This window comes from Narcine bancroftii, chromosome 7, assembly GCF_036971445.1.
Source record: "Narcine bancroftii isolate sNarBan1 chromosome 7, sNarBan1.hap1, whole genome shotgun sequence".
Classification (NCBI taxonomy): Eukaryota; Metazoa; Chordata; class Chondrichthyes; order Torpediniformes; family Narcinidae; genus Narcine; species Narcine bancroftii.
This window is the reverse complement of record NC_091475.1, coordinates 97345022-97371266: the sequence shown is the minus strand read 5'-3', so window position 1 is coordinate 97371266 and position 26245 is coordinate 97345022. Positions and strand designations below refer to the sequence as shown.

The 26245-nt window shown below is 40.7% G+C and overlaps 1 long non-coding RNA gene across 2 annotated transcripts in view; it reads right to left on the bottom strand.

Moving 5' to 3' along the window:
- The window catches only part of LOC138739128 (uncharacterized), a 129854-nt gene that overhangs the window by 87488 nt on the left and 16121 nt on the right, over nt 1-26245 (bottom strand). Inside the window, exon 4 of one of the 2 annotated variants that reach the window (XR_011342019.1) lies at nt 19168-22962. The exons of the other annotated variant lie outside the window; for it this stretch is intronic. This is a non-coding gene — a long non-coding RNA (uncharacterized lncRNA). Of the gene's footprint in view, nt 1-19167; nt 22963-26245 lie in introns of those variants that run through there. 2 annotated transcript variants of the gene reach the window in all.

The window sequence follows — 26245 nt, the reverse complement described above, 5'->3', positions numbered from 1 at the left end:
GGGAGGAAGTTGACTAGAATATGATTGAGGTGGGATGAGCCTTTTAATTTCAAAGTTTAAATCTCTCTCTCTCGCTCTTTCTCATATGACCTATAACTGCAAACTGTACTCAAAAGAAATAAACAAATTTAAGCAAAACTGACTGCAAATGAAGAAATATAAAGGTTCAGTGATAAATAATGAGCAAAATATGAGTGTTTAAATAAGTCTCTGATTAGGTTTGTGGTTAAAGAGTCTGATGGTAGAGGGTAATGGCTATTCCTGAAGCTGGTGGTGCAAGTCTTGTAGCAACTATACCTCTTTCCTGATGGCAGCAGTGAGAATAGAGCATGTCTTGGCTGATGTGGTTCTTTGATGATTGCTGCAGCTGCTCTGATGGCAGTATTTCATGTGGATGCTCTGGATAGTAACATGTTGGCTGCTTTTCCAAGGTGGCAGGAGTTAAAGATGGAGTCAATGGTGAGGAGGGAGGTGGGTCTAATAGACTACACATTCACAAAAGTTGACAGTATCCTATGGTGTTTAATACAGTTCAATACCACACAATGTTGCACTCTGGTAGGATGCTTTCATTGTGTGCCTGATGAAGTTACCTTCTATCTCTACCTCAGCACTAATAATCTGGATCAGGGAATGAGTTTTGTCCCTCCTCCGGAAGTCTATGATTATTGACGTTAGGAGCATGGGTGGAGCTCACAAACTGGTCTGTATTGTGAGGTGGAAAGCTTTAAGTTTTTAAGTGAATCGACACACCTATGGTAATTTACGAACAATTTGTCCTTGCCCAACAGCATTGATGCTATGGGCAAGATTGTGCACCGTTTCTTACAAAACAAAAAGAAATTCAGCATATCTCCATTGTCTCTGGCTATTTAAAAAAAAAATATAGATTGGCCTTGTAAAATGAAATTAGAGCTTGGTACAGGATCTGTCCAAGACCACAAAAAATTGCAGCGAGTCATGAAGAAGCTCAGGTGATCATACAAATCAACCTCCACTACATTGATTCTGTCTATATTTCCCACTGTTTTAGGAAAGCTGCCAATGTATTACTGGACCCATCCCATCCTAATCTCACTAATTTCTCCTCAGGCAGAAGATACACGAGTTTGAATGCATCGCCCTCCAGATTCAAGGCGTATATGCAGCAAGTATAGCTTAAAACTATACATTTGATGGAAATTCTTCTGCACGAGTAGTCTTATAATGCTGCCATATATGGTAATATGTTGTCCACTAACTTTTTAAAATGTATATAAATAAATAGGAGGGAAAGGATTTGTAAAAAAACATAGATCAAAATACATCACTCCCTACAAGCAGGCAATGCCCCAAGACAACCAAGCAGCCTGTGGACACTTCATCTTGATGTTATTACCACAGACATTGGGGAGTAAATGCCTGCAAGTGCTTTCCAACCTGCACATTTGTGGGAAACACCCAGGCCAATTGCCAGTAAGGTGCTTGGGGTGCTCCTTTCTATACGAAAGGAACTTGCAGTCTTGCAAGTTCTGGGGTATATAGGACCTGGCCTGACTATACTGAGATGTCAGTATGGGTGCTAAAGAACCAAGCTTCTCGTGGAGCTGCCAATTAGTGTACGTCTTCACCCAATTTCTGACCTGTTTTTGAAGGCATGTTGGCTCTCATCTGGAGAGTCATTCTGATCAATTGATGTGCCAACCTATGTACTGTGTCAAGTACCTGCTGCTTCTAGACCTTCGGAACAATTGGGGGAGGACAACCTGTAGATATGTTACACAGGAGTTCCAGATCTCCCAGGCTTACCAGAATTTCTTCAGCTGCAGATTCAAGACTCCTGTTCTGTAATGCAGAATGTCCTCATCTGCCTGTTGCACTTTTGCAAACACAACCTAGTCCACCTCTTGGTCTAAGGTCTTCACGGATTGTATGGCCGAATGAGACTGCGCATCTGCCACTACATTGGTCTTTTGTGAGATGTATTCGATAACCATTGTAAAGTCAGAAATATATGATAATGTCTCAGTTGATGAGCTGACCATGGATCTGACATCTTAGTGAAGGCAAATGTAAGTGGCTTGTGGTCTGTAAAAGCTCTGAAATGCCTGCCTTCTAGAAAGTATCTGAAATGTCTGATAGCTAGGTACAGTGCCAACAATTCTCAATAAAAAGCACTCTACAGGAGTTCTGGTGATGTTAGGTGCTTGCTAAAGAGAGCCAATGGTTTCCAATGCTCAAGCACCCCTCCTACTAGACAAATCCACTGTCAGGGGTGTCAGGACATCTGTTCTTGGGTGGAGCAGCAATACAGCATTACCCAGTGCTTCCTTGGTGTTCTTGAATGTTACAGACAATTCTTCATCCAAAATTATACCCTTTGCCTGACACCAGGATGAAGAGAGGGCGCATAACACAAGATGGTAGAAACTGGTGATAAAGGTTCTCCATTCCAGCAAACTGCTGAAAATCTTTAACTGTGCTGGGCTTAGTGAATGCCCCGATCACCTCAACCTTTGCCGGTAGTGGCTTTGCCGATTAGTGACCAAAATTGATGGTCACTAACCTAAATTGACACTTGACTGGGTTGATGGTCAGCCTAAACTCATTCCAATGAGAGAAAAGCTTGCACAGATGGGACAGATGATCTTGACAACTGCAGCTAGTGATAATTATGTCAACTAGGTACACGAAGTCGATATTGCATTCCACTCTATTAAACATTGGAAAGTTGGGGGGTGTGCCAAGATGGCGTATATTCCACCTTTCCCCAGCTGGATTACTAAATACCCAGTTTATAAAAAGCATAAAAGTGGTTAAAATATTATTGACAGTTGTTTAAATAACAGTGATTTATGATGGCATCTAATGTGAAAAAAATTTAAACCTCAACTTTTTCAGAAAAAATTATCATACAAAAGTGCGGAAGAATTGAGGTCTACCTGCATAGCTGAATTCATGGAATCATCGTTGGGAGTCTCCAAGCCTCAGGACTCCAGCCTGTTCGAGTTTGACCTCAGTGCCGAGCCTGCCTCCACAAATTGGTGGCAAAATTTCGGTGAGCTCAGCCATTGCCGACCCACGGATGGCACGGCCGACAAGGGGACCTGTGAACCCGCGACCTCACTGGGTGGCCCGGGGGTGTGCAACGTAGCATCAGAGGATGCTCCTTCACATTCAACGGCTTTGCTTGGCTTGCGTGGGGCATCCCAGGTCCAAAGATTGCTGGACAAAGTATGGGCTGTGTGGGAGCCCAAATGCCGATGTCCTGAAGAGGTCGGGTTGCTGGCGTCAGGTGTCCAGACCCACAGATATTCAGCTAAAGGTTGTACGATGACTGAGGAAGAAGAGGAACTTACCTTATTAGAATTTGTCCAGGAGGAGGAGCCTGTAGTTAAAGGAGACAGACCTCAAAAAGTGGAGGAGGAATCTGGAATGGATTCAGTGTTTACTGTTTTGGAAGGGATTGCTTGTCAAATGCACAATATGTGAAAAGAAATATCAACTCAGGTGAATCAAGGATTTATGGAGATGAAAATAAAAATGAATACCCTGTGTGATGAAATTTCAACTATGAAACAGGAAATGACTGTAGTTAAGAGTGATATTAATAGGTGTACAAAATCAGTTGATACTGTGCAAGATAATTTTTTAGAAAATTGTAACAGCCTTTTCTGAGTGTCAAAATCAGGTGGAATGAAATATTGAAAAAATGGAAAAAAATGGAAGGTTCTTTTGTAGAATGGAGGATTCAAAAAAGAGGTTTATTGAAGAAGATTGATTCATTGGAAAATCAGAGCCAAAGGGATAATGTGAAAATAATTGGTCTTCCAGACGCCATTGAAGGTTCCGATCCTATAAATTTTTTTAAGCATTAGATCCCAGAGGTGCTGGGTAAAGAGCTTTTTCCTGAAGGCTTGGAATTGGATCAGGCTCATTGAGCTCGGAGAAGAAAACCACTTCCAGGACAAACACCGAGAGCAGTCTTGGTTCGTTGTTTAAAATACCAAGATAGAAAAATTATTCTATGCATGGCGGTACAGAAAGTACAGAAGAATTAGTCACCATTAATGGTTCAAAATAACAGTGTTTTTTAATGCCGATTTGAGCCAACAGGTTATTAGAAGGCGACGAGAATTTAATACGCCAAAGATGTTTTGTGGTGAAAAGGCGACAAGTTTGCTTTTCATTATCCTGCAATTTTGAAGTTTTTTTTAAAATGGAAATTTTCAATCTTAATTCTTTGAGAATGATCATGATGCTTTGGCTTTTGCTAATTCTTTGCCGGAAATGCGAAGAAATGGGCGTTCTCCTCTGTTGTCTCCTAAGAGGAGGAGAAATGGAAATGGAAATGTACATGGGTATGGAAAGAATGGAAAGAAAGAAGAGTTGACACAAAGTTTACCTGAGGTTGAAGATCCTGAACAGTCATTGGGCTTGGAATCATTGGGCTGAATATATGGACTATATTTTATTGTGTTTAATTAAATAATAAATATGTATCTGGCTGGGGGTGGAGGGTAGATGACACTGAAAACTTTGATAGTCATCTACCACTAGTGGGTTTACCACACCCAGATTTTTAGGATATTACTTCCTTTGGGTGGTTTATTTTTGTGTTTTTTATAAAAAATATTGAGGGTTTTTTTTTTGGAAGAGTTCTAGACGGGAGCATTATTTTATAGTGTGTAAATATATATTAGTAGTTAAAAAAGATGTCTAAATTGAATTTTGCAAATTTTAATATTCAGGGATTAAATAATCTAATTGAGAGAAAGAGAATATTGGCTTATATAAAAAATGAAAATTGATATTGCTTTTTTACAAGAAACACATTTGACTGAAAAAGAACATTTGAAATTGAAAAGAGATTGGGTTGGTCATGATTTTTCTTTTAATTCTAATGTAAGAGGAGTAGCGATTTTGATTAAAAAAATATCATTTGAATTTGAATCTTCAGAGGGGTATGGTGGCAGAGTCTTAAGAGTGAACTGTAAAATTTTTGCTGAATCTTTATGCCCCCAATATAGACGATGAGCACTTTATTTCAGATGCTTTTTTTTATTGTTAACTCAAGCTAATGAAAATGTCTTAGTTGATGGTGAATTTAATTGTGTTCTGGACCCTTTACTGGACAGAAATCCAACAAGTTTAAGGAAATCAAAGATGGCAACACAAATTAATGCATTAATTAAATATTTAAACATGGTGGATATTTGAAGAAAAGTTAATCCTACAGAGAAAGATTTTTTTTAAATTCTTCACGACATGATTCATTTTCTAGAATTGATTTATTTTTGGTATCAGAACATTTACAAGGTAGAGTATTATGAGCTGAATATAAAAGTAGAATTATATCAGAGTAGAATTATATCAAATTTGGAGGTAGTACATCTGTCATTTAGATAGAGGTTTAATGCAATGTTATTGAAAAAAAGAGTTTGTTATTTTTGTTAAAGAGCATATCTCTATTTTTTACTGAGAATATTAATTCTGTGGATATTCATTTTGTAATATGGGATGCTTTAAAAGCATATTTGAGGGGGCAGATTATTAGTTATTCTACAAAAGTTAAGAAACAATATATGGCAGAAAGGTTAGCGTTGGAAAATATGATTGCTGAGTTAAAGAAAGATTTTCAGAAAGGTGTAACAGAAGATAAAAAAAATGCATTTGCAAGGTTGAAATTACGTTATAATACTTTACAAACTTATCAGTTTGAGCACTTAATTAATCGATCTAAACAACATTATTGTGAGTTGGGGAAGAGCACATAAAGTACTTGCTTGGCAATTGAAAGCTGAACAGATATCTTTGACTATTAATGCAGTTAAGAAGAATTCAAAAGTTACTTATAAACCTCAGGAAATTAATGACCAATTTTATTCATTTTATCTAAAATTATATACTTCTGAGGGGAAAAAGATAATGGTTCTATTGACTCTTAATTATCTAAATTAAAGTTACCTGTATTAGATGGAAATGATGTTCAGGAATCAGAATCTCCATTTACAGATTTTGAAATTAAGGAAGCTATTCAGGAAATGCCTAATGGAAAGTCTCCAGGGGATGATGGATTCCCTGTGGAATTTTATAAACTTTTTAATGATGAAGTGTTGAATCAAGTTACTGAAGATCAGAAGTTACCAGAATCATATTCAAGTACTTTAATAACGGTCATTCCAATAAAAGATAGAGATCCATTAAAAGTGTCTCATATAGACCTATTTCTTTATTAAATATAGATTATAAAATTATAGTGAAATTATTAGCTAATAGACTTGCTAAATATTTACACAAATTGGTAAATATTGATCAGACAGGTTTTATTAAGAATAGAAATGCATCAGACAATATATTTCAATTAATTACTTTAGTCAATGCATATAAAAAGCAATCTAACTGTTAGATGCAGAAAAAGCTTTTATTAGGGTTGAGTGGGATTTTTTATTTAAAGAGTTATAGAAAATTAAATTTGGCCCTTTTTTACTGGTTGGGTTAAGGCTTTATATATGAACCCGATTGCTTGGGTGGTGACAAATGGACAGATTTCTTTACCCTTTAAATTGACTCATTGAACTCGACAGGGCTGCCCATTGTCACCAGCCTTATTTGTGTTGGTTATTGAACCGTTAGCTCAGGCTATTAGACAAAATGAAGAAATTAGAGGGATGAGGGTTAAGAATGAAGAATATAAAATTAACTTATTTGCAGATGATGTGTTGGTATACTTGACGGAACTGGAACAGTCGTTGAAAAAATTGCAAAAGCATTTGTTGGAATTTGGAGAATTATCGGGACATAAAGTTAGTTGGGATAAAAGTGAAATTTTACCAGTTGTAGTGGGAAATTATTCTGAATTTAAAACTATTACAAAATTAAGGTGGACAAGTAAAATTAAATATTTAGGTGTGTTTATGCATACCAATTATCAATCCTTATATCAATTAAATTATGAACCTATATTAAGATGGATTAAAGCAGATTTGATTAAGTGGAAAGATCTTCCAATAACTTAGATTGGTTGGTTTAAATGTATTAAAACTACTCTTTGCAGACGATGCCGCTTTAGTTGCCCATTCTGAGCCAGCTCTTCAGCGCTTGACGTCCTGCTTTGCGGAAACTGCCAAAATGTTTGGCCTGGAAGTCAGCCTGAAGAAAACTGAGGTCCTCCATCAGCCAGCTCCCCACCATGACTACCAGCCCCCCCACATCTCCATCGGGCACACAAAACTCAAAACGGTCAACCAGTCTACCTATCTCGGCTGCACCATTTCATCAGATGCAAGGATCGACAATGAGATAGACAACAGACTCGCCAAGGCAAATAGCGCCTTTGGAAGACTACACAAAAGAGTCTGGAAAAACAACCAACTGAAAAACCTCACAAAGATAAGCGTATACAGAGCCATTGTCATACCCACACTCCTGTTCGGCTCCGAATCATGGGTCCTCTACCGGCATCACCTACGGCTCCTAGAATGCTTCCACCAGCGTTGTCTCCGCTCCATCCTCAAAATTAATTGGAGCGACTTCATCCCTAACATCGAAGTACTCGAGATGGCAGAGGTCGACAGCATCGAGTCCACGCTGCTGAAGATCCAGCTGCGCTGGGTGGGTCACGTCTCCAGAATGGAGGACCATCGCCTTCCCAAGATCGTGTTATATGGCGAGCTCTCCACTGGCCACCGTGACAGAGGTGCACCAAAGAAAAGGTACAAGGACTGCCTAAAGAAATCTCTTGGTGCCTGCCACATTGACCACCGCCAGTGGGCTGATATCGCCTCAAACCGTGCATCTTGGCGCCTCACAGTTCGGCGGGCAGCAACCTCCTTTGAAGAAGACCGCAGAGCCCACCTCACTGACAAAAGGCAAAGGAGGAAAAACCCAACACCCAACCCCAACCAACCAATTTTCCCCTGCAGCCGCTGCAACCGTGTCTGCCTGTCCCGCATCGGACTTGTCAGCCACAAACGAGCCTGCAGCTGACGTGGACTTTTACCCCCTCCATAAATCTTCGTCCGCGAAGCCAAGCCAAAGAGAAAGAAGAAAGAGAAAATGAATATTTTTCCTCAAATTCAATATTTATTTCAGTCAATACCTTGTTTACTTTTTAAGGGCTTTCTTTTCAAGATTTGAATAAATCAGTGTGAGAGTTTTTATGGAAAGGTAAATTAGCTCGAGTGGCATTGCATAGACTTACATGGAAGTATGCATTGGGCGGATTATAATGACTATATTTTCAAAACTATTATGAAGCGGCCCAGTTGAAATTTGTTAGTAGATTGATCGATTTAGATCAGCCTCCTAGCTGGTCTAAAGTGGAGATGGTGTGTATTTCTAGGGTTGAGATACATGAATTTATATTTCATTGGAATTTTATTTTGTTATAGCAATATGATATGCTAATATTGAAACATTCATTAAAGATTTGGATAAAAAAATCAGGTTGTTAGGGTCAAAAGATAAATGATTAATTTTAACTCCATTGTATAATAATCAGCTTATTCTTTTTTAATGTTTAATAATCATTTAAAGTTTTGGGATTCTAAAGGTATAAAGACAATACAAGATTGTTTTGTAGAGGGGCTATTTCTTTCTTTTAATCAATTGAGAGAAATATTTGCTATACCTGTAAATTCTTTGCATATTATCAACTTTGAGCTTTGATAAAAGATAATTATGGTAGAGAGATGATTTTACCTACTTTGTCGAGATTTGAATCTTTGATTTCCTCTATACTGAAAAAGGGTTATATTTCAGTTATGTATAATTTGTTACAAGATAGTATGGATAAGTCAGATTGGGAAAAATCTAAACTTAAATGGGAGAGTGATTTAGTATTTATTTTTCCCGAATATGACTGGGCAATTTTGTGTCAGGACAATGTAATTAAATTGACTAATGTAAGATAAGGAATGATTAATTATAATTTTTTACATCAATTATATTTGACCCCAGAAAAGCTAAAAAAAAATGGGTTTAGTAATTCAGATTCTTGTTTTAGATGTGGCTCATGTATTGGAACTTTTCTACATGCCATTTGGACTTGTGTTAAAGTTCAAAAATTTTGGCAAGGATTAGAGTAATTTTGGAAAAAAAAATATAATTTTATATTGCCGTTAGATCCAATGATATTTTTGTTGGGAAATTTGTATTCGTTAAGGGGAATGGGATTGGACAAAATTCAAATTGCTTTAGTACGTTTGGTATTATCAGTAGAGCGTAAATGTGTTGCTAGTACTGGGAAAGATGATACTGAGATTAATATATCACATTGGCACAATGAATTGAAAGTATGTATTGTCATGGAAAAAATTACATAATTTACACAATTATTCTTCTCTTAGTAAGTAGTCTCCGTATTTGAAAATATGCATTTAGATATAAATGTTAATAACATTTCAAAGTATAATTTTCTTTTTATTTAGATATAATCTACATATATTTTTTGCTCCCCTTAAGGGAGTTGGCTGAAGGGGTGGGAGGGTGAGGTGGATGTTAATACAAAATCTTTTTTTTTTGATTATTTCTATACTGTATGTTATGTTTTTTTTCTATCATTTAAATAAAGTTTGAAAAAAACATTGGAAAGTCTGCAAGACATTCTTGAGCCCAAAAGGCATCCTTCTGAATTCAAAAAAGCTAAAGGGTGTAATAATAGCTGTTTTCAGAATGTCATCCAGGTGGACTAGGATCAAATGATTCCCCCAGACCAGGTCCACCTTTGAAAAGATGCAGGCTCCCTCCAGGTTGGATGTATAAAGTCCTGTAAATGTTGTACTGAGTAATGATCCAGTGCAGTAACATTATTGAATCAGTGGTAATCACTGCAGGGTCTCCATCCACCTGTGGCCTTGAGTACCATGTGAAGAAAGGAGGTCCAGGAGCTATCAGACCATTGTACAATACCCATGTCCTCCATCCTTTCAAACTCTTCTTTGGCCAGATGTTTTATCTGGAGGGAGTCTGCAAGCTCAGGCATGCATCAGTGGCCCTTTGATATGTGATGCTGCACTCCATGTTTTGTCATTGCTGAGGTGAATTGCAGCATAGTTATTGCAGGGAATTCTTCCAACAACTGGTAAATTAATTCTCTGTAAGAGTAACAGAGTCTAAATGAAGGGCTGGCAACTTGGTTTCACCTAGGGCAAAGGCCTGGGAAGTGTTGGTATGAACAAGCCTTCATTTTAGATCAGGGGTCAGAAAAGTGGTCTACATTGACTCCTGGGGGTTGATGGGACTATCCAAGGGGTCAATAAATGACTAGGCTATTGAGAAGTTTATTATTGATCATATTTACTTAGCATGCTTGGCAGTCAAATGAGAGATTAAGGATTCCATGAAACAGTCAATGGTTTTAAAAAAGTTTGCCAGCCCTTGCTCTAGATCAACTAGCAGCCCATGTGTTCTGAGAAAAAATCAGTTCCCAGTAGCAGTTGTGCAACCACAGCCAATGTGAATGTCCACATGTACTTAATATCACCAAACTGAAGCATAATCCTACACATGTCAAATGTCTGAATAGTACTGTAGTTTGTGGCTTTCAATGATGGCCCAGGTTTTCTCTTACATGTGTCACACCCAAAAGAAGGGGGAAAACACACTGATCTCAGCCCTTGTATCCATCAAGAAACACCAGCTGGAATGCCTGTCTCAATGGCCAGCCATCAGAGCTTCTGCACCCCATCATTGATGGTAGAAACACCAATGGGTACTATCTTCATCCCATTGTTTCCTGGCTGACTGACTTGATCATGCCTACTGCTAGTCTGTTGGAGTTGCACAGCCCTGCTTCAGTGAGCAGGATCAGATGATCTATCCTACAGATGCTATGCTCTCTTGCTTAGCCCACCATAGAACATCAGCACAGGCCACAACTCTCCAGCAGCATGTGAATATTTTTTGAGAACTGCTCCCAGAAACCCTACTCAAACAGGAGGCAGGGCCTATGCCCTTCCACTAGTGCCAGCATTTCATTCAGGAGCACAGAAGGGATCCTGTCTCCCAAGCCATCCAAGTGAAATAAACAGGCTGCTCATTCACATTATGAGAAGCCAAAGATAAACTTGCCCTCCTCCAGAAAAAAAAAACAGAAACTTAGCATACTCTTTTGATCCAGGGCACTTGCTACATTGTAGTACTGCATAGAATGAGATCTTACCTGCCTCAACCAGAATTGGGCTTCTGCTTGGTCAAATCATTCACATGGTTGTTAAGTCCAAAACATTCACAGTTTCAGAGCCCATTTTCCATATTGGAATCACCAATGTAGCAAAGTATTCTATACTTAACTAACATAGACATCAGTGCACACACTATGAAGCCTAATGCAAGACTGATCTCCAGGCTTGCATGCCGGGTTTATATACATCACTAATTCTGTCACATGGACAGGAGGTGACAAAATCAGTGATGTCATCAGCCCAGATAAAAACCTGTGTTGGATGAAGGTCATTTTTAAAAAAAAATTCTACAGCACATCTGCCATTTTGGGACCTGGTTTGCTTGCTGATAAGTGGGTAGCTGCAATGTAATATTTCTATCTACCAAATCAGTAAAAATATTTTGAAGAGAAATTAAATAGGCAGCCAAATGCCTCTACTTTTTAAAAAGTCTGAGGAATGCTTCAACTTCTACAGATGTACTATGACTATTTGCATCAATGCCATGTTTGGAACTTAAGTGCCCAGGCAGGCAGAAAGCTGCATAAAGTGGCAAACCCAGTCAGGTTTATCAAGGGCACCAAAGTTCTGTCTACTGAAGATGGTTATGTGAGGCACTGCCTCAAGAAGACAGTCAATATTATGAAGGATCCCCATTCCAGAGTACAGTATTCAGATTTAATGATATAGTAAGCTCGAACTGCTTTTCTGATTTTTTATTTTATTTTTTATTTCACTGTGGTGATAAATATGCACTTTGCCATCTAGCTTTCAGATCTGGAAGCTGTCTTCTATATTTGCTGTACGTTTTCATTGTTTGTGGGTCTTGTTTATTTTCCAGTGAAACACATCCTGGCAAACATCAGTGTTGTTCGGCATCCAATATTTCAGTATTCATTTCTGGAATGGTTTGCTGAAAATGTTGTTGCCAACAAATATTGATGTGATTTCTTGTGGAGTCGGAATTGGGTCCTGGTCCCTTTTATTGGTTAATTCAGATCTTTGCCCCTATCCACATCCATTCATCTTTAGCTGAATTGTATTTTATGCAAGACGCACATTGTTTTATACGTGGGGATCAATGGTAATGTGATTTTTAAAGTCTTTAATGCATCTGACTGTTTCACTGAAGCATTCTAGATGCATTTGATGAGAATGATTTTATCTTTTTATTACATGGTGTTTCAGCTGATAGATTACTTCCAAATTTTAATGTTTGTTCCCATCTCATGGCTTTCTGAAGTGATGTGGCTCTTAACTTCTCAGACCCATGAAAACAAAAGATATTGTTCCTTTTGTCTGATTCCCCAGTCCAAATTGTGGAATTTTACTCTTCCTTATGCCATGAGTAGATATGGTCTTTATTTTGATTACCTATCTTCTTTCAGGTTTTCAGAAACAACTTTCTGGTACAAATGGAGTGGAGTGATATCATTCAGTATTCTTGAATCCAATTTTCATTTTAGGTTTATACACCTGAGGTTATTTCTTAATCTTTTTCTGATCTAGATGGATTTCATTCTCCTGATGAATGCCATGTCTGATTTTGACTTGAACTCTCTTGAACTCAGTGGATGTTTTGCCTTGATTTTTGGTACTAGTCATTTCACTCTTTATTTTCCAACTTCTCAGTACTTGGATTTTGAAATGATTCAAACTCCTCATTCCCAATCAATGCTGAACCCCAAATGAGCTGATTCACCAACTCCTCCAACAATTGTATTTATTGACAATTTCTAAGTAATTTAAAGAAATCATTGATAGTTTTGTTTGTATCTTTCCTCAGGTGTTGAAATCCATTTCTGCTAATGCTGAACTTTTTAAAGGTCATGTCAAGATTATAATTTTTGCTCTTCTTTCCCAGTTGTTGTAAACACCGGAACCTTTCTCTCTGGTCTTTAAAAAAAAAAGATAAAACTGATCTTCAATTCCTCATCACGTCTTTAAGAAAACTATTGAATTTTAGTCTATAATTTTTGTTTCAATCTTCTGAGTACTTTTCTGCTGTGTCGGACCATGAACTGAACTGCACACTTGTAAAATGATGTTGTCTTTGCACTGTATTTTTAACTGCTGGACTCTGCTTCGGCTGACTAGCTGGACTGCTTGCCAAACAAATTTTCTCACTTTACCTTGGCTCATGTGACAATATATATGAACTTTAACTTTTGCAAAGTTATTGGCTTCCTTATACAATGTGGGCATAAATTGTGCAGAGATTGGAACCACTTTTACACATGGACTCGGACAATACTGCGGCCAGATGCCTTATTTGTAAACCAATTCAGCACTTGAACCCTCATAAACTCTAGTTTTATTTCACCGACTTAATTGCTGCCATCATGTTAGGTATTGTTTGTTTTTCAGAACACTATTAAGTAGGTTCCAGACTAAGGTCTGTGTCTTAACAATGTGCTTATTCTTCCAGCCCAAGCCATGTGCTCTGAGGAATGATAAAATTTATTCCTATTATACAGAATACAGTGCACTGGAGAGTCATGTGGAAGAAGTACTAAACAGTACATTTATACATTACCAACAATTCTCTATTTATAAAGAGATTCTACAAAACACTGTTATAGCCTAGAGTGCAGTTAGTTACATGGCACAATCCAACAACTGGATTTATTGACTATTTCTATAGTTTTAAAATAATAATAATTTGTTCAGAGCCAATGTTGCACATTGCAGTTCTGATGCAAGGTCATCCGCCTGAAATTTTAATTCCATTTAGTTCGGTTGAGGATATTTGTCCTTCCAAGTACTTCCAGCATTTTCTGTTTGCATTTAAACCAATACAATTTGACAATTTTCTGTTCCACTTGCAAGTCTTCAGATAATGGACCAACCACCTTGAACCTTTTTTTCCAATCAAAATTCATAGGCGCAGCTCACAAAACTTCATCAGCACCATTCAAACTCATGAACTCTAGCAGAAGGTGGTCTAAATGGTGTTTACTCGGTCCAAATAATGGATCTACCCAAAAAAAACTGCAGCAATTCAAGAAACTAGTTTACCACCAGCCTGTCTGTAAGAACAATATTGAAACCATTGATAATTGCTGACATTTCTTGTTGACACTATATTAGGTGAATTAAAAAGCACAGATTAATTTTCTCCTGCAGCACAAACCAATGAAATGGGATTTAATAAGAATTATAGCCAACAAAATATTAATGTGAACTTTTTGCAAATGTCTCAATTATATTCATCGACTATAACGTATACTGTATTTGCACATAAGTAGTTTATAGGAATCCTTTACAACTGATCTGTAAATGGCACTTTATCAACTCAGTAGATAAATACAAAATGAATAGTTACCTTTTTGTTACTGAGTAAACATCATGACATCAGAATAAATATCAGAATTTATCTTCATGAACTTGTCATAGAATTTGTTGCTTTGCAGTGAAAATATTGCTATAAATTTAATATACCTTTCAAAATAAATAAATTAGTGCAAGAAAAGAGGAGAAAGTGAAGTAGTGTCTGTGGTTCATTGTCCATTCAGAAATCTGATGGCAGAGGGGAAGTCGGTGTCTGGTGCCGCTGGGTTCTCATCTTCAGGTTCTGGTACCTCCTTCCTGATGGTAGAAGAGTGGCCTGGGTGGTGCAGCTCCTTGAGAATGTAGAATGCTTTCTTAAAACCTTGCCTCTTGTAGATGTCCTTGTTGGAGTGAAGACTGATGGTGCTAGCCGAGTTAACAGCTCTGGAGTGTTTTCCTGTCCTATGCATTGACACCTCCATACCAGACAGTGATGCAACCAGCCAGAAGGCTCTCCATGGTACAACTGTAGAAAATTTCAAGCATCTTTCGTGACCTACCAAATCTCCTCACAAAGTATAGCTGCTGGTGAGTCAAAGTAAAGAAACTGTCAGATTTTGTTAAATTCTCCAGTATTATTTCCTCCAAGCTTCATTCAGAATGACTTTTGGGTGAATGTGTGAATTTGAAGAACTTTTGGTTTACAACCTTAAGGATCAGCAATTTTTTTCCCAATATTTCCATATCATGATTGAATTTTTGAATGATAGGATCTCAGGATAGTAAATGAGAATGCCAATTGTGATTCAATTGTCTCAAGTGTTCACAAAATCCTCCCATGACAGCAGCATTGGAATTCAATGTGAATTCAGGAGGAGAACCTATGAATGTCCCCTTTTGGACAGGCCTCTGGCACATGCGATGTCGCTGATTGTGACATCATTTTCCAGATGTTAATTTTATTAAATAACAATATTCTGTGTCATTACCCAGGTTTTGACAGCATAATCAAGTAGAGTCACACACCTGGATTTCTTTGAAGATTGATTGAAAAGCCATAAAAATGCTATTTTGATTCACAGAACTTCAATAGATTTTTTGTTTCATGTACAAAAATCCAAACCCATCCAAAAATCAAATCCTCCACATCAAACCTTTGCTAAATTAAAGAAACAACATCCTGCAACAGCTGATAGAACCAACCATTTCACTTGGAGTTACATAGAGCTCAGAAAATGTCAGCACAGGAATGGAATCTTCAGCCGATTATGTCTATGCCGAATATGATGCTCAAATGAAACTAAAACTCTGCTACCTGCACATGATACAGACACCTTCATGTAAAAAAAAATCTGCAGTGTACATCTACTTTAAATTCCTTTTATTTTCAAACATAATGTTCCTGCCATGTCTGATAATACATGGTTGCCTTTTGTAATGCTTCTTCACTTATGACCTGGGATTAAATATAATAGTTGGGAGACTAATTTCCAACTTTTGCTGCATAAGGACATCAAAAATTATTTATTGGAACAGTGAAATGCCTAACATTGAGTATGTGCTAAACTTCACTTTTTAGAGATTAGATTAGAGGTTAACAATGAAACACATTCCTTGCAAATACAGTTATGACAAATAATGACTTGCATACTCTCATAATCTCAGGGTAGACCAAACTGATCCACAGTCACTGATATTTCTGAATTAGTAGACTCTGTTTTAATGCAAATATTTATTTCTGTGGATCCAAGCTGAGACTAAATGGTTAAGAAGAGGACTTAATTGTGTAATAAAATACTTGAAAAGATGTGAACAACTTGATAACTGTGATAAACATCTGTATATTTATCTATTGGGCTACACCCATTGGGTGACGGTACCTGTGGCTCCTACCACAGACTCCTTAATAAAAGTGACTGTCTCAAAGCCCCCTACCTAGCTCAGGACAGTCGACCAGCATAGACATGCCTCCTTTCCATTATGAATAAAAGCCTGTCAGTTTTGCTTAACCTCCATTCTTTTGGAGTTATAGATGGTGCATCAGTATCCATTCTAATAACATTGTTGTCAGATTTCCCTATTTATTCACTATTATTTCTTAATTTGCCTATTCTAAACACCTATCCTCAACAATTTCATTGAATTTTAGAAATGGGGCATGACCAACAAATGTGTATGATTTAATATGTCATATTACATTAGGGTGATGTTTAATCTTTTCAAAGAAGTGTTGTCAACAAGATTTGATACTAAGTCACAAGACAGGCTAGAAGTGGACAACAAACCTTTGGTAGATTTTAAGGAACATTTTAGAGATCCAAAATGGAGTGATAGAAGGACAGAAGTCTGGAGTTTAATGTTATGATAACTCAAATCAGAGATGCCAGTTATGAAATAGTTATATTGGAGAATGATCAAAAATTATAAATATATAGCTGTAAATATCGCTTTTGTTTGTGTGCAGAAAATTCAGAGAAGGGATGGATAGTGTGATGAGGATGTTTGAAAACAATAATGATTAAAAAAAATTGAGATAATGCTTACCTGGTTATCTCAGTGTCAACATAAAAATGGGTCTAGGTCTACATCAAAATATTGCAGAGTTGATTTGAATACCATCTCACTCCAGCAGGACGTGGTACCCACCTGTTTCAAACAGGCCTCAATCATTCCAGTGCCCAAGAAGAGTGCAGTAACCTGCCGTAAGGACTATTCACCAGTAGCACTTACATCAACAGTAATGAAGTGATTTGAAAGTCTGGTGGTCTGGTGTTGAAGCATATCAGCTCCTGTCTGAACAACAGGTCTATAATGGTGGATGCTAGCTCACTGGCTCTACACAAAGCCCTGGAACACCTGGTCAACAAAGAGAATTCATCAGGATGCTCCTTATTGATGACAGTTCAGCATTTAACACCATCATCTCCTCAAAGCTGATTAGCAAACTCCAACACCTGGGACACAATACCTCATTGTATAATTGGATCATGGATTTCCTCACCTCCAGACCACAATCATTGAAGATTAGTAAGAATTTCTCCTCCACTATCTCCATCAGCACTGGAGCACCATAGGGCTGTGTTCTTCAGCCCCTGCTGTACTCACTTTATACCCATGACTGTGTAGCTCAGTATGTCAATAACACTATCTACTAATTTGCTGATGATGCCACAGTAGTGGGTTCTATAAAGTAAGGGGATAAGTCAGCATAGAGGATGGGGATTGAAAATGAGGCTGAATGGTGCACCAGTAACAACCTTGCACTCAATGTCACCAAAACCATGGAGCTGATTATTGACTTCAGGAAAGGAAACCCAAGAGGTATACAATCCAGAGATCATTTGAGGGGATCAGAGGTGGAGAGGGTGAGCACATTTAGGTCCTTGGAAGTCACCATCTTGGAGGACCTTTCCTGGACCCAACACACCAATGGCATTGTGAAGTGAGCATATCAGTACCTCTACGACCTCAGGAGTTTGCAGAGGTTTGGTATATCACCAGAAACCCTGGCAAGCCTCTACAGATGTGTAGTGGAAAGTGTGCTAAATGGCTGCATCATGGTCTGGTATGGGAACACTAATATCCCTAGTGTAAAGCCCTCCAAAAGTAGTGGACGTAACCCAGGATATTACGAGCAAAACCCTCCCCACTATTGTGTCGGAGGGCAGCAGCAATCATCAAAGACCCACACCACCCAGCATGTGCTCTTTTCTTGTTGCTGCCAACAGAAAAGAGATATAGTTGACACAAGACTCTCATAACCACGTTCAGGAACGTGCTACTCCTCCACCATCAGACTCCTCATCAACAAATTCAATCAGAGACTCATTTAAAGATTCTTAACAGTGCACTTCATTGATTTTCTTTGCTCTCCCTGTATTGCACAGTCAGTCTGTTTACATTTGTCATCTGTTTACAGTTCTTTTGATTGTTTACATTTTGATGCTGTGTACAGTTTATTTTTGCACTACAAATTAGTGGTAATTCTGCCATGTCAGCAAGAAAAAAAGAATCTTACAGTTGTATGTGATGACATGTATGTACTCTGACAATAAATCTGAAATTGAAAAAAATCTGATTGATTCACTGAAGATAGAACACAAAATGCTTGCCAGAGAACTTTATTTGAATACTTTTGACTGTGGATTAAAACATTATTATGGATGCAGAATGAATTAATCATTGTATGGATATCTGGTCAGCAACAATTCTGGCCAAGTCAATGGGTGTATTTAAGACAAAGATTTATAGGTTTTTTTTAGCCAGGGCATCAAATGTTATGAGGAGGAAGTTAGGCAGTGGGACTGAGTAGGAAGATGAATGGGCTCATGATTAAGGGCTGAATGTTTATTTTTGCTCCTATGTCATTTGGAGTTATGGTCTTTTATATTAATTACCAAAGTGAAAAAGCCATTCATCCCGCCATGGGATTACATTTTTGCATCAATGGGTTATATGTCTGTGGTTGTTCAAAGATAAACTAATTCAGCAAAAGGTTAAAATCTTCATGCCTTGATGTGGGTAAGGTTCAATGGAAATGGAAAAGAACTATTATTCATTTGTAAGCAAATGATAAGGTTGATTGTAAACAGGGCGTTAAAACTGGTATATTGTCAATGTATCTGACATGGCAAAAATTATCATTATCACTTCAGATCAGACGTGTAAATGATGCAACAAATATGAATCTGTTGTTGAAAATGCCAAAGACAAAAGCAAGCAAATAATTGAACAGCTTGTTGTGCACGGCATCTTGTGAAACTAGATAAATTCTTGTAACAATACAATGTTCTAAAATATGGCAATGCTGCTGGACCTGCTGTAACACCACCACTGCCACTAGTTCAGGCCCGGGAGAGTGGGGAACAGCGACACAGTGCTGCTTAGCAGGCTTCTGCTGCCCTGTTGGGAGGCTGAATGGCTCTATAAAGGTTTTAAACAGACTGCGAAAGGAGCAGAAGGTATTTATTTTCATCCTGTAGCCACATAGGTCTATGCCCAAGATGGTGGCACTTGTGCTGAGCTGCGTACCATGAGGGTTTGCTGACTCAGGGGAGGAGCAGGGCACCAAAACTGGGGAGAACACCTCTCCCCACCCGTCCCTCCATTGAGAAGGAGAAACCTGGGAGACAATCCTTCAGGGAAGAGGCAGACCAGCGAGGGGCTCAGCGGGTGAAAGACTCACACAGGCTGTGGACTGCTGATGTCTGTGGTGCGCAGTTCGACAGAATCAGACACATGCAAGGTTAAGACTGAACAGCAGGCTTTAATCCACAAAGACCTCCACAGAGCCAGGCTGGCTGTGGCTGCAGCAATTGGGTGTGAGGCCTTGGGAGGCCGGCGCAGGCTGATATCCCAGAGGGCGTTTGACAACCGATGGGTGGGGCTTGATCCATTCAGGCCGACTGATTGGCAACTGGCCAGGTGTTGTTCTGTCCCCTTACACTCCTCCAGGTACAGAGGTTGCCCCCTGCAATAGGCCGGTGGTGTACCATCACATTCACCCCCTTTAAAATTGTAAATTGTCCCGGAGTTGGGGGGGGGGGTAACAAAGAATCGCACCCACTATGTACATACAATATTTACAGGTTGAGATGATTCAGCGGCCGCCAGGATCTCTGTGACCATCGTGGGACTGGCTCCTGGTCACTGATCAGAGGGGAAATGGGGGGGCTGGTGGTAGGGGTGTGTGTGGCTGGTGCGGTGCCACGTGGAGGGGTGGCCAGGGGGGCCGGGGTTGATGTATGAGGGTTGTATTGGATGGGTAGGGGGGGGCGGGTTCATCTCCTAAGGCTGAAGTGGGCCCCTGGTCGTGGAGGCCCCTCGTGCCCCATAGCTGCAAGAGGATGGGTATGTATGTCTGGTCAGCATTGTTCTTTATCTTGCTCTTGTGGTTAGTGTTAAGCATGAACACCATGGCCCACTGGTCTGTGAAGAGCGTGAATCTCCTGCCGGCCAGGTAGTGGCGCCAGTGGCGGACTACTTCCACAATCGCCTGGGCCTCCTTTTCAATGGTGGAGTGCCCTAGCTTGGAGCCGTGGAGGGTCGTGTAGAAGAAGGCGATGGGGTGCCCCTCTTGGTTGAGGGTAACAGCGAGGGCCACCTCGGAGGCATCACTCTCCACCTGGAAGGGGGAGTCCTCATCCACAGCCAGCATCGTGGTGTCTGCGATGTCTTGCCTGATGTGGGTGAAGGCTGCCTGCGCCTCCAGTGTGAGGGGAAAAGTTGTGTCTTGGGCCAGTGGGCGGACCTTGTCCAAGAAGTGAGGGACCCACTGTGAGTAAAAAGAGAACAGGCCCAGGCACCTGCAGAGGGCCTTTAGCATGGGGGGGAGGGGTAACTCCATTAATGTAACCTACCCATTGACTTGCATGTCCATCATCGAGTGGCCAAGATCGTGGGGAATATCTCTGGTTAGTGTGGTGGCGGCCAGGACCATCTCGAGCTCGGAGTCGTCGCTATCCAGAGGGATAGGGAGCGTCGATAGGGTGGCCTGGTCATTGCCAGTGTTGACCATGTTGCCATCAGTCACTGTGTGCGGCGAGCGGCAGCTGATGGCACCCGGGGGCATGTAGAGTGTAGGTAGGGCAGCCTGGTCATCATCTGTGTTGACCACGTCATTCTCAATATTGTTGGGGTCCCTCTGTGTCGGGCGTTGCCTGGCCCAAGATGGTGGCGGCATGTGGGGAGCCGCTGCATGGCTGGCCTCCTTCCCCAGCTGTGTCCACTGCGCTGGGGGAAGTAACATCATCATGGCCGGTGGCAGTGATGTCGTTATGTCAGCTGGAAGTGACGTCACGCTGTGAGCCGCAAGTGACATCGCTGTAGTTCTCAGCGAGCGGTGAGGGTGAGGGGTGGTGCAGATGCTCAGAGCACATGCTGCGATGGTTGCTGGCAGGACTGGATGTTGCGTGCTTGAAATCGGGGAAGGCGGAAGTCATCACGGGGACAATGGCGCTGCCCGGCATGTGCATGTGGGGGGGGTCGGCGGGGGAGGTAGGGAGGTCATAGAGGGCCGCTGAGCTGCCGGCAGGTTTAGAGAGGCACACTTTTGCAAAGTGGCCTTTCTTGCCACGTCAGAACAATACTGGTTCCTAGCTGGGCAGTTTTGGCGTGATCGTTGATCTGAACCACGGCAGTACCCTCAGTAGTTACAGGGCACCGGGTACCTGCCGCTGCGACATTCTCCTCCTCAGCTTGGCCTGGGGCTGCAGCTGTAGTGTGAGAGGGCCATGAGGGAGCCTCGGGGAACCCAGAATAGAAGGCTTCGACGTGCTTCCAGGATTTGGACCACTTCCACAGTCCTGGTTAGGGCATAGATGTCTTCCAGCAGCTTCTGCTGGATGGCCCTAAAGTGTAGTCCTTGGACGAAGGCATCCTGGATCAGCCTCTTGACCTCCTCTACACCTACCCCAGGTTCAGCCAGACACGGTCGGGCCAACCCTCGCAAGTGTCCCAGGTAAGACTCAGCCATCTCCCCATGTTGCTGGGCTCGAGTGTTGAAGAGGTACCTTGCACAGACCTCATTCATGGGGGCTTGTACAAGTTCTTGAGAGTGTCCATTGTGTTTTTGTAAGTGGAGCAGCCTTTGGTTACCTGGAAGGTGCGTGGACCCAGCTTTGACCGGAGTAGGACCAACCTCTTCTGATCGAAGTCCAGGATGTTGCCCTTGTGTGCCTCGATGATTGCCTCGACAACATGCTGCCAGATCTTGAAGTGTGTCTGGGCTTCCGGGTAGTGTGGATCGACCTCAAGGCTCCCTGCACTCAGGAGTTTTTCCATGGCAGCCGTGGGAAAATTTTGTGGATTACATTGTGGTGCGCTGTTAGTCAGAATCAGCCACACACAAGGTAAAGACTGAACAACAGGCTTTAATCCACAAAGACCTCCACAGAGCCAGGGTGGCTGTGGCTGCAGCAACTCAGTGTGAGGCCTCAGAAGGCCGTCACAGGCTTATATCCCGGAGGGTGATTGACACCCGAATGGGTGGGGCTTGATCCATTCAGGCCGACTGACTGGCAACCGGCCAGGTGTTGTCCTGTCCTGTCCACTTACACAGGTACAGACGTTGCCCCCTGCAGTAGGCCGGTGGTGTACCACCACAATGACTAACAGTCAAAGAATCCTCACAAGCTGTCGGCTGCACAAAACTGGTTCATAGTAACTGGATATAAGAACTGAGATTTGAGAGGGTGCTGCATGCACCTGGAACTGTTCTGGGAATCACAGAGCGGTTCCTGCTGCGTGAGAGATTATGGGCAGGGAAGAAGGCTATTGCTCTGCTGTGTATTTATGATGGGTGGCACTACAGTACCAGTCTCTCCGCATGCATCAGCTCCAGAGGGTGCTATGAGGTGCTTCTCGATATTAATGGGATGCTGGAGAAGCCTTTTAGAACCTGTCTGAAAGGTGTTTTAGATCCCCTCTTGTAGCTGGCCTCCATGTGGAGGCCTGACATGAAATGGCTTAGTGTCTTTGAAGGCATTCTCTTGCTTCTCTTTTTCTTATTGTTAGTGGTGTCAGACAATGCTCATGACTCTTTGTTTGCCTATGGAAAACAAAAATTGAAGCAAATCATGTATTTTACATTTGTATGTATTATTACATTACAATAAAAGGAACCTTGTAACATGCTTGTTGTGTTTAGAAATTATCAGGTTCAGTGGGTTCACAGAGAGGTAAGTCTGAACACAAATGTTACAATCAAAGGTAACTTTATTGAACACACATGGGAGACAAACAGGAGAAGATGTCAAACAATACTCCACTACTAAACAACTATATTCACATTGTCCTATGACTGTAATAGGGACCACAGAATCAGTCGTATCTCAGAATGGACATGTTGGAATTGTCGAGTACTGAAGTCTTAAACTTTTTAATTAAATCTTTTTTTTTCATTGCACATTTGATGATAACACTTACAGCTTCTTGAATTTGTTGATCTTTCCACATTCTGGTCCATGCTTTTCTTAGTTGGTGTTCCAGAATCCTGGGGCAGAGCGCAGCAATCTTGATTCTTGTGAGCATGTGCAAGTCTCCGGTTGGCGCGTGTGCGAGCCTGCTGTGGGTTGGCGCGTGTGCGAGCCTGCTGTGGGTTGGCGCGTGTGCGAGCCTGCTGTGGGTTGGCGCGTGTGCGAGCCTGCTGTGGGTTGGCGCGTGTGCGAGCCTGCTGTGGGTTGGCGCGTGTGCGAGCCTGCTGTGGGTTGGCGCGTGTGCGAGCCTTCTGCAATGGAGTTTGGTTGGCACATGCATGTGAGTTAAGCACCCTGACAATATTGAAATCACTTTCTTAACTCGTGTGCACTCATGCCAGCTGAATTCCAATACATGAACCCACAGTGGAGCACCGTAGGTTCAGATATTGGAGTTCGGTTGGCCCATCCATGAGACATAAGCGCACTGATGATATTGAATTTGCATCCTTAACTCTCACGTGAGCCAACTGATCTCCAATACACAAACCCACTGTGCATGCGCCTACTGAAGACTCTCGCATTTGCACAGGAATAAGATTGCTGTACCCCTCCCGGGGACCCTGGAACGCTAACTAACAAGGAAAGTATGCACATTTTGACTCTTGAGTATCCTGCATCCCTGTATAGTTGGTAATATACAACATTACCCGTGTAAATAAATATCCTATCTTCAATACGCTTCTGCATGTATACACATTTCACAGACAGGGATTCTCAAACACACTCGATTCCCTGTAACAATGGGGGTGTGGCTTTCTGCAAGCATTGATCTATTGAAGTTATACAGCTCAATTCAGTGTTGTGCACACCTTACCTGTGACTCCTCTAGTGATGTCCATAGTAACGACCTGGCATAGAGCGATGTCCAGGCCTTGGACCAAGAGGCAGAGAGAAAGAAATTCAATGTGCACCAAAGTTTTGTACTATTCTAAGATGGGCGTCTGACATGAATCATTTAAATGAGCTAATGGTAAGGAGTGCACTAATGGGTGTCCGGGGTCCAACCTTGATTGGCAGGTGATATGACTTCTGAAAGTTTCAGACAGGGAGGTCAAGTGACCTTCCACAATCCACATTGTTTCAGACAGAGAGGCCATGTGTTCCTCCACATATAATAATGGCAATACTAAATTCTTCCTGTCCACAACCAGTGAGTAGTGGAAGGGATCAAGGGCATGGTTAAGAAAGGAAATGCATAGTGCACAGCTCTAACCCGCCAAATGTGTATCCCCTCTCTTTTTATTTATGGTTAATGCTCTGCTCTGTCAGATATTGACATTTACTTCACTTAATTTAATGGAATCCAAACTGATTTACTTGTATTACATGTACAGGTTAGAAAAAGTCAGATTTAAGCAATGGAGGAACACATGGCCTCTCTGTGGCAGTATTTCTTTCAGAATTCCTTTTGAGCTCATTATCCTCAAGAAATCCCTCAATCATCTCCAGTTTCCTTCAAGTTTCTTCTACACTAAACATGCCGCCATTCCCTCTTCTCCTCCCCAACTTAATTGTCACCTTCCACCCCCAGGGTCTTATTGCTAATAATTAAGACTCAAATATAGCCAAGTCTTCAGTTGTTTTAGGTTTCACATGCAATTGCCAACATTATTGTGTTTCTTAGTACCCTGGGCCTACTTAGAGCTGAAGTTTTACACTGAGTACAAACCTGCTGCAAGTACAGAGAGGTGAAGTTCTTTGCATTTGATGAGGGAAGGATAAATTCCTTCACAATGTTATACAGCAAATTTGAGGCAATAATTGGATTACTAAGGCTAACTCTGTATTGTTTATAAAGATTAGATCATATCATTGTGAATATAAAATGATTAAACATGTCATTGATTCCATGGATGTGAATGTGGGAACATTTGATTGAGTTATGGATATAATAGTTACTACAATTTGCTTCATTTTAGCATTTGTTAGCTGGTTACCATCTTCTTCAGAAGCTCTCTAACATTGTCCATATAGATATTTTGATTCTCTTTTTAATCCTTATCCTTGGATACTGATGACAACTGACAATCTTTTATATCTTTTTGCAGCACTGCTCTCTCAAATTGTTTCATACGATTTGTCTGACTTCAAGTTTATATGTGCAGAAATGTCCAACTCTGGGGAGGATTGAAGACACTCTTTCTGAACCCATGAGAGGCTCAGCAACTTACTGATCATTTACATCCCAGGATGGGATGTTTTCATGGTAACAGACACTGCTGACCCATGAGCTCATGCCACCTAAATACCCCAATTTACCTACAATGCCCATATGTTTTGGAAGGAAACCGGACCACCTGGAGGAAGCCTACACGGACATAAGCAGAACGTACAAGCACCTTACAGATAGAACCAGATTTGAACCTGGGTCACTAGGTTTTGTGTTATCTGCTATGCTAACATGCAGAGTCATTTGAAGAGATGAGTTTTCATCTGCTCCATCATTATTCCACTTCAAAATGTTGCCTGACTTTGCTCATTCATCATTTGCTGAAACTCTCATCTGCCTTTTCTATCTCTTGAAATGAATTGTTCAATTATTTTTTGGGGCCTCCAATCTTCTTTCCTTTATGAATAAACCTGAGCTCAGCCAAAACTCTGCTGCTGTACCTAAACACATTCTAAGTCAAACACATTCTACGCCTTACACATCAACCACAAAACAGCATTGGTGATGGTTAAAAAATCATCTTCACTCATTGCATTCCCAATGTATTCACCCTAAGCACCAATTTCCTTGACTTATAATAGTCAGATCTCACCCACTCAGTTTTGGATCCATCTCTTGAAATTCTTTCAATTCCACCCCCCCCCCCCCCGTCCGCCCCATCCCAACTCCCAGCCTTTTTGATT